The sequence below is a fragment of the Pseudorca crassidens genome, chromosome 1, assembly GCF_039906515.1.
Source record: "Pseudorca crassidens isolate mPseCra1 chromosome 1, mPseCra1.hap1, whole genome shotgun sequence".
NCBI lineage: Eukaryota > Metazoa > Chordata > Mammalia > Artiodactyla > Delphinidae > Pseudorca > Pseudorca crassidens.
In genome coordinates this window covers 158,096,872-158,109,041 of record NC_090296.1, presented here as the reverse complement: position 1 = coordinate 158,109,041, position 12,170 = coordinate 158,096,872, and the positions used below count along the sequence as shown (strand labels likewise).

The following is a 12,170-nucleotide window of genomic DNA, read 5'->3' as shown; positions in this document are numbered from 1 at the left end:
ATATGTCTCCGAAAGAGAATCAAGCGTGTGTACAGCGGCATAAAAGCAGCAGTGATAGGATTGGTGAGGTTCGATGAGCAAATGCAGACCCTTTGAAGTTATATTGCATGGTACCCATTCCATGGGTCTCAACTCTCCAGGTTTAAGGGATTCTTCCTTCAGCTAAAACATGCATGCGGAACCCAGAGTATGATCCACCGTGTGATCGGGAAACGTGTTCAAATATGTCTCAGGTTTCGTTCCTTGATACTCGGGTGCAACATTCCAGACGCTTCACTAACACTCTCCCCACTTGGAGAGTCAGTGCCTTTAACCTCCTGTTTGGCCCAGTTTGCAATTTCTGCGGAAAATGAACAGGAATAGGGAGAACCAATGAGAGACTAGCTGGAGGTGTCTGGACGGGCAAATTTAACTCTCATTTCCCACCAGGAAGAGGAATTAACCAAAGGCTCAGCGTGCCATGCCGGAACCACACTAGGGCCTGAAGCAATGCTGCGGTGTTGCGGCCAGCTCACAAGAAAGCGAGTTGAAGAAAGGAGCTCAGAGGCACTGTAATTCACAAACCTGCAGAGTTATAAATGACAGCTATCGTCCAAAAATATATTGAAGTAAGGCTGCCAAGAGGACTTGAAAGCGGGGCAGAATTGCAGGAAACCGATTTCAGGAGGTAGACTGGAATTGCATGTAAAGCATAGGAAAAGAGGCAGAACGTCCACAATGATGCACTTGGCCAAAAAGGGCGTATGCGTTTTTTCCTGAATATATTCAGGAAAAAACGCATACGCCCTTTTTGGCCAACCAAGCAAGCTTGCAAAGGAAATCTGCACTACAATGAAGTCTCACTGCCCCCCGGTCAAAAGGGCCATCTGAAAAAAGTGTAAAATCCAGAAAAGCAGGACAGGCCATGGAGACTTGGGAGCCTTGTTATGCTGATGGGCGGGATGTAAATTGCCAACAGCCACTCTGGAGAAGTGTATGGTGTTTCCTGAAACATCTAAAAAACAAAGCAACAGAGCCTAGGGCACTTCCACTTATGGTCCTATAGCTTAGGGAAATTAAAATCAAAAAGACACAGCCACCCCAAAGATTGGGACGGCTCTGTTTACAAGAACCTCGTTTACGGTACAAGTTCAATATCACAGAAAGCGAAAAATGGATAAAGAAGTTGTGGTACTTACGAACAATGCAATATCACTCAGCAATGAAATCTATGTCATCAGGCCCGTAGCACCATAATGAGTGGTTCAGGTACGATGTTTCTAAGTGAGATAAGTCACACAGAAAAAGAAACATCATAAGATATCACTAATACACAGAATGTAAACTTGGCTACACAGGAACTGAATTACAAAACAGAACAAGGTCTCAAATGTAGAAAACCAACTTATGCTTGCTTAAGGGGAAAGGTGAGTTGGGGTGCTGCATAAAACCAGAGATTGAAATTAGCACAAATACCGTTCCATAAGCCAAATATGTAATAGACAAGAGCTACTCCTTGCTCAACGAAGAGGACTCAACACCCCATATTAAACGTCTAAGAATATACCTGAGTAGTAAGAATCTTAAAACCTATGGATTTATATGTCTCCAAAAGAGAATCAAGCGTGTGTACAGTGGTATAAGCGCAGCAGTGATAGGATTGGTGAGGTTCGGTGAGCCAATGCAGAACCTTTGAAGTCATATTGCATGGTACCCATTCCATGGGTCTCAACTCTCCAGGTTTAAGGGATTCTTCCTTCAGCTAAAACATGCATGTGGAACCCAGAGTATGATCCACCATGTGATCGGGAAACGTGTTCAAATGTGTCTCAGGTTTCGTCCCTTGGTACTCGGGTGCAACATTCCAGACGCTTTACTAACACTCTCCCCACTTGGAGAGTCAGTGCCTTTAACCTCCTGTTTGGCCCAGTTTGCAATTTTTGCGGAAGATGAACAGGAATAGGGAGAACCAATGAGAGACTAGCTGGAGGTGTCTGGACGTGCAAATTTAACTCTCATTTCCCACCACGAAGAGGAATTAACCAAAGGCTCAGCGTGCCATTCCGGAACCACACTAGGGCCTGAAGCAATGCTGCGGTGTTGCGGCCAGCTCACAAGAAAGCGAGTTGAAGAAAGGAGCTCAGGGGCACTGTAATTCACAAACCTGCAGAGTTATAAATGACAGCTATCTTCCAATAATATATTGAAGTAAGTCTGCCAAGAGGACTTGAATGTGGGGCAGAATTGCAGGAAACCGATTTCAGGAGGTAGACTGGAATTGCATGTAAAGCATAGGAAAAGAAGCAGAACGTCCACAATGATGCACTTGTCCAAAAAGTGCGTATGCGTTTTTTGCTGAATATATTCAGGAGAAAACGCATACGCACTTTTTGGACAACCAAGCAAGCTTGCAAAAGAAATCTGCACTACAATGAAGTCTCACTGACCCCCGGTCAATAGGGCCATCTGAAAGAATTATAAAATCCAGAAAGGCAGGAAAGGCCATGGAGAACTGGGAGCCTTGTTATGCTGATGGACGGGATGTAAATTGCCAACAGCCACTCTGGAGAAGTGTATGGTGTTTCCTGAAACATCTAAAAAACAAACCAACAGAGCCTAGGGCACTTCCACTTATGGTCCTATAGCTTAGGGAAATTAAAATCAAAAAGACACAGCCACCCCAAAGTTTGGGACGGCTCTGTTTACAAGAACCTCATTTACGGTAGAAGTTCAATATCACAGAAAGTGAAGAATGGATAAAGAAGTTGTGGTACTTACGTACAATGCAATATCACTCAGCAATGAAATCTATGTCATCAGGCCCATAGCAGCATAATGAGTGGATTCAGGTACGATGATTCTATGTGAAATAAGTCAAACAGAAAAAGAAACATGATAAGTTATCACTACTACACGGAATGTAAACTTGGCTACACAGGAAGAGAATTACAAAACAGAACAGGTTCTCAAATGTAGAAAACCAACTTATGCTTGCTTAAGGGGAAAGTTGAGTTGGGGTGCTGCTTAAAACCAGAGATTGAAATTAGCACAGATACCGTTCCATAAGCCAAATATGTAATAGACAAGAGCTACTCCTTGCTCAACGAAGTGGACTCAACACGCCATATTAAACGCCTAAGAATATACCTGACTAGTAAGAATCTTAAAACCTATGGATTTATATGTCTCCGAAAGAGAATCAAGCATGTGTACAGCGGCATAAACACAGCAGTGATAGGATTGGTGAGGTTCGGTGAGCAAATGCAGACCCTTTGAAGTCATATTGCATGGTACCCATTCCATGGGTCTCAACTCTCCAGGTTTAAGGGATTCTTCCTTCAGCTAAAACATGCATGTGGAACCCAGAGTATTATCCACCGTGTGATCGGGAATCGTGTTCAAATGTGTCTCAGTTTTCGTCCCCTGGTACTCGGGTGCAACATTCCAGACGCTTTACTAACACTCTCCCCACTTGGAGAGTCAGTGCCTTTAACCTCCTGTTTGGCCCAGTTTGCAATTTCCGCGGAAAATGAACAGGAATAGGGAGAACCAATGAGAGACTAGCTGGAGGTGTCTGGACGTGCAAATTTAACTCTCATTTCCCACCAGGAAGAGGAATTAACCAAAGGCTCAGCGTGCCATTCCGGAACCACACTAGGGCCTGAAGCAATGCTGCGGTGTTGCGGCCAGCTCACAAGAAAGCGAGTTGAAGAAAGGAGCTCAGGGGCACTGTAATTCACAAACCTGCAGAGTTATAAATGACAGCTATCGTCCAATAATATATTGAAGTAAGTCTGCCTAGAGGACTTGAATGTGGGGCAGAATTGCAGGAAACCGATTTCAGGAGGTAGACTGGAATTGCATGTAAAGCATAGGAAAAGAGGCAGAACGTCCACAATGATGCACTTGGCCAAAAAGGGCGTATGCGTTTTTTCCTGAGTATATTCAGGAAAAAACGCATACGCCCTTTTTGGCCAACCAAGCAAGCTTGCAAAGGAAATCTGCACTACAATGAAGTCTGACTTCGCCCCGGTCAAAAGGGCCATCTGAAAAAAGTGTAAAATCCAGAAAGGCAGGACAGGCCATGGAGAACTGGGAGCCTTGTTATGCTGATGGGCGGGATGTAAATTGCCAACAGCCACTCTGGAGAAGTGTATGGTGTTTCCTGAGACATCTAAAAAACAAAGCAACAGAGCCTAGGGCACTTCCACTTATGGTCCTATAGCTTAGGGAAATTAAAATCAAAAAGACACAGCCACCCCAAAGTTTGGGACAGCACTGTTTACAAGAACCTCGTTTACGGTACAAGTTCAATATCACAGAAAGCGAAATATGGATAAAGATGTTGTGGTACTTACATACAATGCAATATCACTCAGCAATGAAATCTATGTCATCAGGCCCATAGCAGCATAATGAGTGGATTAAGGTACGATGATGCTAAGTGAAATAAGTCACACAGAAAAAGACACATGATAAGTTATCACTACTGCACGGAATGTAAACTTGGCTACACAGGAACTGAATTACAAAACAGAACAGGGTCTCAAATGTAGAAAACCAACTTATGCTTGCTTAAGGGGAAAGGTGAGTTGGGGTGCTGCATAAAACCAGAGATTGAAATTAGCACAGATACCGTTTCATAAGCCAAATATGTAATACACAAGAGCTGCTCGTTGCTCAACGAAGTGGACTCTACACCCCATATTAAACGCCTAAGAATATAGCTGACTAGTAAGTATCTTAAAACCTATGGATTTCTATGTCTCCGAAAGAGAATCAAGCGTGTGTACAGCAGCATAAATGCAGCAGTGATAGGATTGGTGAGGTTCGGTGAACAAATGCAGACCCTTTGAAGTCATATTGCATGGTACCCATTCCATGGGTCTCAACTCTCCAGGTTTAAGGGATTCTTCCTTCAGCTAAAACATGCATGTGGAACCCAGAGTATGATTAACCGTGTGATCGGGAAACGTGTTCAAATGTGTCTCAGTTTTCGTCCCCTGGTACTCGGGTGCAACATTCCAGATGCTTTACTAACACTCTCCCCACTTGGAGAGTCAGTGTCTTTAACCTCCTGTTTGGCCCAGTTTGCAATTTCTGCGGAAAATGAACAGGAATAGGGAGAATCAATGAGAGACTAGCTGGAGGTGTCTGGACGGGCAAATTTAACTCTCATTTCCCACCAGGATGAGGAATTAAACAAAGGCTCAGCGTGCCATGCCGGAACCACACTAGGGCCTGAAGCAATGCTGCTGTGTTGCGGCCAGATCACAAGAAAGCGAGTTGAAGAAAGGAGCTCAGGGGCACTGTAATTCACAAACCTGCAGAGTTATAAATGACAGCTATCGTCCAAAAATATATTGAAGTAAGGCTGCCAAGAGGACTTGAAAGTGGGGCAGAATTGCAGGAAACCGATTTCAGGAGGTAGACTGGAATTGCATGTAAAGCATAGGAAAAGAGGCAGAACGTCCACAATGATGCACTTGGCCAAAAAGGGCGTATACGTTTTTTCCTGAATATATTCAGGAAAAAACGCATACGCCCTTTTTGGCCAACCAAGCAAGTTTGCAAAGGAAATCTGCACTACAATGAAGTCTCACTGCCCACCAGTCAAAAGGGCCATCTGAAAAAAGTGTAAAATCCAGAAAGGCAGGACAGGCCATGGAGAACTGGGAGCCTTGTTATGCTGATGGGCGGGATGTAAATTGCCAACAGCCACTCTGGAGAAGTGTATGGTGTTTCCTGAAACATCTAAAAAACAAAGCAACAGACCCTAGGGCACTTCCTCTTATGGTCCTATAGCTTAGGGAAATTAAAATCAAAAAGACACATCCACCGCAAAGTTTGGGATGGCTCTGTTTACAAGAACCTCGTTTACGGTACAAGTTCAATATCACAGAAAGTGAAAAATGGATAAAGAAGTTGTGGTACTTACGTACAATGCAATATCACTCAGCAATGAAATCTATGTCATCAGGCCCATAGTAGCATAATGAGTGGATTAAGGTACGATGATGCTAAGTGAAATAAGTCACACAGAAAAAGAAACATCATAAGTTATCACTACTACACGGAATGTAAACTTGGCTACACAGGAACTGAATTACAAAACAGAACAGGGTCTCAAATGTAGAAAACCAACTTATGCTTGCTTAAGGGGAAAGGTGAGTTGGGGTGCTGCATAAAACCAGAGATTGAAATTAGCACAGATACCGTTCCATAAGCCAAATATGTAATAGACAAGAGCTACTCCTTGCTCAACGAAGTGGACTCTACACCCCATATTAAACGCCTAAGAATATAGCTGACTAGTAAGTATCTTAAAACCTATGGATTTCTATGTCTCCGAAAGAGAATCAAGCGTGTGTACAGCAGCAGTGATAGGATTGTTGAGGTTCGTTGAACAAATGCAGACCCTTTGAAGTCATATTGCATGGTACCCATTCCATGGGTCTCAACTCTCCAGGTTTAAGGGATTCTTCCTTCAGCTAAAACATGCATGTGGAACCCAGAGTATGATTAACCGTGTGATCGGGAAACGTGTTCAAATGTGTCTCAGTTTTCGTCCCCTGGTACTCGGGTGCAACATTCCAGATGCTTTACTAACACTCTCCCCACTTGGAGAGTCAGTGCCTTTAACCTCCTGTTTGGCCCAGTTTGCAATTTCTGCGGAAAATGAACAGGAATAGGGAGAACCAATGAGAGACTAGCTGGAGGTGTCTGGACGGGCAAATTTAACTCTCATTTCCCACCAGGATGAGGAATTAAACAAAGTCTCAGCGTACCATGCCGGAACCACACTAGGGCCTGAAGCAATGCTGCTGTGTTGCGGCCAGCTCACAAGAAAGCGAGTTGAAGAAAGGAGCTCAGGGGCACTGTAATTCACAAACCTGCAGAGTTATAAATGACAGCTATCGTCCAAAAATATATTGAAGTAAGGCTGCCAAGAGGACTTGAAAGTGGGGCAGAATTGCAGGAAACCGATTTCAGGAGGTAGACTGGAATTGCATGTAAAGCATAGGAAAGAGGCAGAACGTCCACAATGATGCACTTGGCCAAAAAGGGCGTATGCGTTTTTTCCTGAGTATATTCAGGAAAAAACGCATACGCCCTTTTTGGCCAACCAAGCAAGCTTGCAAAGGAAATCTGCACTACAATGAAGTCTCACTGCCCCCCGGTCAAAAGGGCCATCTGAAAAACGTATAAAATCCAGAAAGTCAGGACAGACCATGGAGAACTGGGAGCCTTTTCATGCTGGTGGGCGGGATGTAAATTGCCAACAGCCACTCTGGAGAAGTGTATGGTGTTTCCTGAAACATCTAAACAACAAAGCAACAGAGCCTAGGGCACTTCCACTTATGGTCCTATAGCTTAGGGAAATTAAAATCAAAATGACACAGCCACCCCAAAGTTTGGGACGGCTCTGTTTACAAGAACCTCGTTTACGGTACAAGTTCAATATCACAGAAAGTGAAAAACAGATAAAGAAGTTGTGGTACTTACGTACAATGCAATATCACTCAGCAATGAAATGTATGTCATCAGGCCCATAGCAGCATAATGAGTGGATTCAGGTATGATGATTCTAAGTGAAATAAATCACACAGAAAAAGAAACATCATAAGTTATCACTACTACACGGAATGTAAACTTGGCTACACAGGAACTGAATTACAAAACAGAACAGGGTCTCAAATGTAGAAAACCAACTTATGCTTGCTTAAGGGGAAAGGTGAGTTGGGGTGCTGCATAAAACCAGAGATTGAAATTAGCACAGATACCGTTCCATAAGCCAAATATGTAATAGACAAGAGCTACTCCTTGCTCAACGAAGTGGACTCAACGCCCCATATTAAACGCCTAAGAATATACCTGACTAGTAAGAATCTTAAAACCTATGGATTTCTATGTCTCCGAAAGAGAATCAAACGTGTGTACAGCGGCATAAACGCAGCAGTGATAGGATTGGTGAGGTTCAGTGAGCAAATGCAGACCCTTTGAAGTGATATTGTATGGTACCCATTCCATGGGTCTCAACTCTCCAGGTTTAAGGGATTCTTCCTTCAGCTAAAACATGCATGTGGAACCCAGAGTATGATCCACCATGTGATAGGGAAACGTGTTCATATGTGTCTCAGTTTTCGAACCCTGGAACTCGGGTGCAACATTCCAGAGGCTTTACTAACACTCTCCCCACTTGGAGAGTCAGTGCCTTTAACCTCCTGTTTGGCCCAGTTTGCAATTTTTGCGAAAAATGAACAGGAATAGGGAGAACCAATGAGAGACTAGCTGGAGGTGTCTGGACGGGCAAATTTAACTCTCATTTCACACCAGGAAAAGGAATTAACCAAAGGCTCAGCGTGCCATGCCGGAACCACACTAGTGCCTGAAACAAGGCTGCGGTGTTGCGGCCAGCTCATAAGAAAGCGAGTTGAAGAAAGGATCTCAGGGGCACTGCAATTCACAAACCTGCAGAGTTATAAATGACAGCTATCGTCCAAAAATATATTGAAGTAAGGCTGCCAAGAGGACTTGAAAGCGGGGCAGAATTGCAGGAAACCGGTTTCAGGAGGTTGACTGGAATTGCATGTAAAGCATAGGAAAAGAAGCAGAACGTCCACAATGATGCACTTGGCCAAAAAGTGCATATGCGTTTTTTCCTGAATATATTCAGGAGAAAACGCATACGCACTTTTTTGCCAACCATGCAAGCTTGCAAAAGAAATCTGCACTACAATGAAGTCTCACTGACCCCCGGTCAATAGGGCCATCTGAAAAAATTATAAAATCCAGAAAGGCAGGAAAGGCCATGGAGAACTGGGAGCCTTGTTATGCTGATGGACGGGATGTAAATTGCCAACAGCCACTCTGGAGAAGTGTATGGTGTTTCCTGAAACATCTAAAAAACAAAGCAACAGAGCCTAGGGCACTTCCACTTATGCTCCTATAGCTTAGGGAAATTAAAATCAAAAAGACACAGCCACCCCAAAGATTGGGACGGCTCTGTTTACAAGAACCTCGTTTACGGTACAAGTTCAATATCACAGAAAGTGAAGAATGGATAAAGAAGTTGTGGTACTTACGTACAATGCAATATCACTCAGCAATGAAATCTATGTCATCAGGCCCATAGCAGCATAATGAGTGGATTCAGGTACGATGATTCTATGTGAAATAAGTCAAACAGAAAAAGAAACATGATAAGTTATCACTACTACACGTAATGTAAACTTGGCTACACAGGAAGAGAATTACAAAACAGAACAGGTTCTCAAATGTAGAAAACCAACTTATGCTTGCTTAAGGGGAAAGTTGAGTTGGGGTGCTGCTTAAAACCAGAGATTGAAATTAGCACAGATACCGTTCCATAAGCCAAATATGTAATAGACAAGAGATACTCCTTGCTCAACGAAGTGGACTCAACACGCCATATTAAACGCCTAAGAATATACCTGACTTGTAAGAATCTTAAAACCTATGGATTTATATGTCTCCGAAAGAGAATCAAGCGTGTGTACAGCGGCATAAGCGCAGCAGTGATAGGATTGGTGAGGTTCGGTGAGCAAATGCAGACCCTTTGAAGTCATATTGCATGGTACCCATTCCATGGGTCTCAACTCTCCAGGTTTAAGGGATTCTTCCTTCAGCTAAAACATGCATGTGGAACCCAGAGTATGATCCACCGTGTGATCGGGAAACGTGTTCAAATGTGTCTCAGGTTTCGTCCCCTGGTACTCGGGTGCAACATTCCAGACGCTTTACTAACACTCTCTCCACTTGGAGAGTCAGTGCCTTTAAGCTGTTATTTTGCCCAGTTTGCAATTTCTGCGGAAAATGAACAGGAATAGGGAGAACCAATGAGAGACTAGCTGGAGGTGTCTGGACGGGCAAATTTAACTCTCATTTCCCACCAGGAAGAGGAATTAACCAAAGGCTCAGCGTGCCATTCCGGAACAACACTAGGGCCTGAATCAATCCTGCGGTGTTGCGGCCAGCTCACAAGAAAGTGAGTTGAAGAAAGGAGCTCAGGGGCACTGTAATTCACAAACCTGCAGAGTTAAAAATGACAGCTATCGTCCAAAAATATATTGAAGTAAGGCTGCCAAGAGGACTTGAAAGTGGGGCAGAATTGCAGGAAACCGATTTCAGGAGGTAGACTGGAATTGCATGCAAAGCATAGGAAAAGAGGCAGAACGTCCACAATGCTGCACTTGGCCAAAAAGGGCGTATGCGTTTTTTCCTGAATATATTCAGGAAAAAACGCATACGCCCTTTTTGGCCAACCAAGCAAGCTTGCAAAGGAAATCTGCACTACAATGAAGTCTCACTGCCCCCCGGTCAAAAGGGCCATCTGAAAAAAGTGTAAAATCCAGAAAGGCAGGACAGGCCATGGAGAATTGGGAGCCTTGTTATGCTGATGGGCGGGATGAAAAATTGCCCACAGCCACTCTGGAGAAGTGTATGGTGTTTCCTGAAACATCTAAAAAACAAAGCAACAGAGCCTAGGGCACTTCCACTTATGGTCCTATAGCTTAGGGAAATTAAAATCAAAAAGACACAGCCACCCCAAAGTTTGGGACGGCACTGTTTACAAGAACCTCGTTTACGGTACAAGTTCAATATCACAGAAAGCGAAATATGGATAAAGATGTTGTGGTACTTACGTACAATGCAATATCACTCAGCAATGAAATCTATGTCATCAGGCCCATAGCAGCATAATGAGTGGATTCAGGTACGATGATTCTAAGTGAAATAAGTCACACAGAAAAAGAAACATCATAAGTTATCACTACTACACGGAATGTAAACGTAGCTACCCAGGAACTGAATTACAAAACAGAACAGGGTCTCAAATGTAGAAAACCAACTTATGCTTGCTTAAGGGGAAAGGTGAGTTGGGGTGCTACATAAAACCAGAGATTGAAATTAGCACAGATACCGTTCCATAAGCCAAATATGTAATAGACAAGAGCTACTCCTTGCTCAACCAAGTGGACTATACACCCCATATTAAACGCCTAAGAATATACCTGCCTAGTAAGAATCCTAAAACCTATGGATTTCTATGTCTCCGAAAGAGAATCAAGCGTCTGTACAGCGGCATAAGCACAGCAGTGATAGGATTGGTGAGGTTCGGTGAGCAAATGCAGACCCTTTGAAGTCATATTGCATGGTACCCATTCCATGGGTCTCAACTCTCCAGGTTTAAGGGATTCTTCCTTCAGCTAATACATGCATGTGGAACCCAGAAGATGATCCACCGTGTGATCGGGAAACGTGTTGAAATGTGTCTCAGGTTTCATCCCCTGGTACTCGGGTGCAGCATTCCAGACGCTTTACTAACACTCTCCCCACTTGGAGAGCCAGTGCCTTTAACCTCCTGCTTGGCCCAGTTTGCAATTTCTGTGGAAAATGAACAGGAATAGGGAGAACCAATGAGAGACTAGCTGGAGGTGTCTGGACGGGCAAATTTAACTCTCATTTCCCACCAGGAAGAGGAATTAACCAAAGGCTCAGCGTGCCATGCCGGAACCACACTATGGTCTGAAGCAATCCTGCGAAGTTGCGGCCAGCTCACAAGAAAGCGAGTTGAAGAAAGGAGCTCAGGGGCACTGTAATTCACAAACCAGCAGAGTTATAAAGGACAGCTATCATCCAAAAATATATTGAAGTAAGGCAGTCAAGAGGACTTCAAAGCAGGGCAGAATTGCAGGAAACCGATTTCAGGAGGTAGACTGGAATTGCATGTAAAGCATAGGAAAAGAGGCAGAACGTCCACAATGATGCACTTGGCCAAAAAGGGCGTATGCGTTTTTTCCTGAATATATTCAGGAAAAAACCCATACGCCCTTTTTGGCCAACCAAGCAAGCTTGCAAAGGAAATCTGCACTACAATGAAGTCTCACTGCCCCCCAGTCAAAAGGGCCATCTGAAAAAAGTGTAAAATCCAGAAAGTCAGGACAGGCCATGGAGAACTGGGAGCCTTGTTATGCTGATGGGCGGGATGTAAATTGCCCACAGCCACTCTGGAGAAGTGTATGGTGTTTCCTGAAACATCTAAAAAACAAAGCAACAGAGCCTAGGGCACTTCCACTTATGGTCCTATAGCTTAGGGAAATTAAAATCAAAAAGACACAGCCACCCCAAAGTTTGGGACGGCTCTGTTTACAAGAACCTCATTTACG

General features: G+C 43.8%; 1 long non-coding RNA gene across 13 annotated transcripts in view; it reads right to left on the bottom strand.

Moving 5' to 3' along the window:
• The window catches only part of LOC137203500 (uncharacterized), an 838,571-nt gene that overhangs the window by 460,156 nt on the left and 366,245 nt on the right, over positions 1 to 12,170 (bottom strand). For 2 of the 13 annotated variants that reach the window (XR_010933240.1, XR_010933181.1), the window contains exon 3: positions 7,483 to 7,567. The exons of 9 other annotated variants lie outside the window; for them this stretch is intronic. This is a non-coding gene — a long non-coding RNA (uncharacterized lncRNA). Of the gene's footprint in view, positions 1 to 7,482; positions 7,568 to 12,170 lie in introns of those variants that run through there. 2 more of the 13 variants (XR_010933206.1, XR_010933194.1) reach the window with 1 other exon arrangement.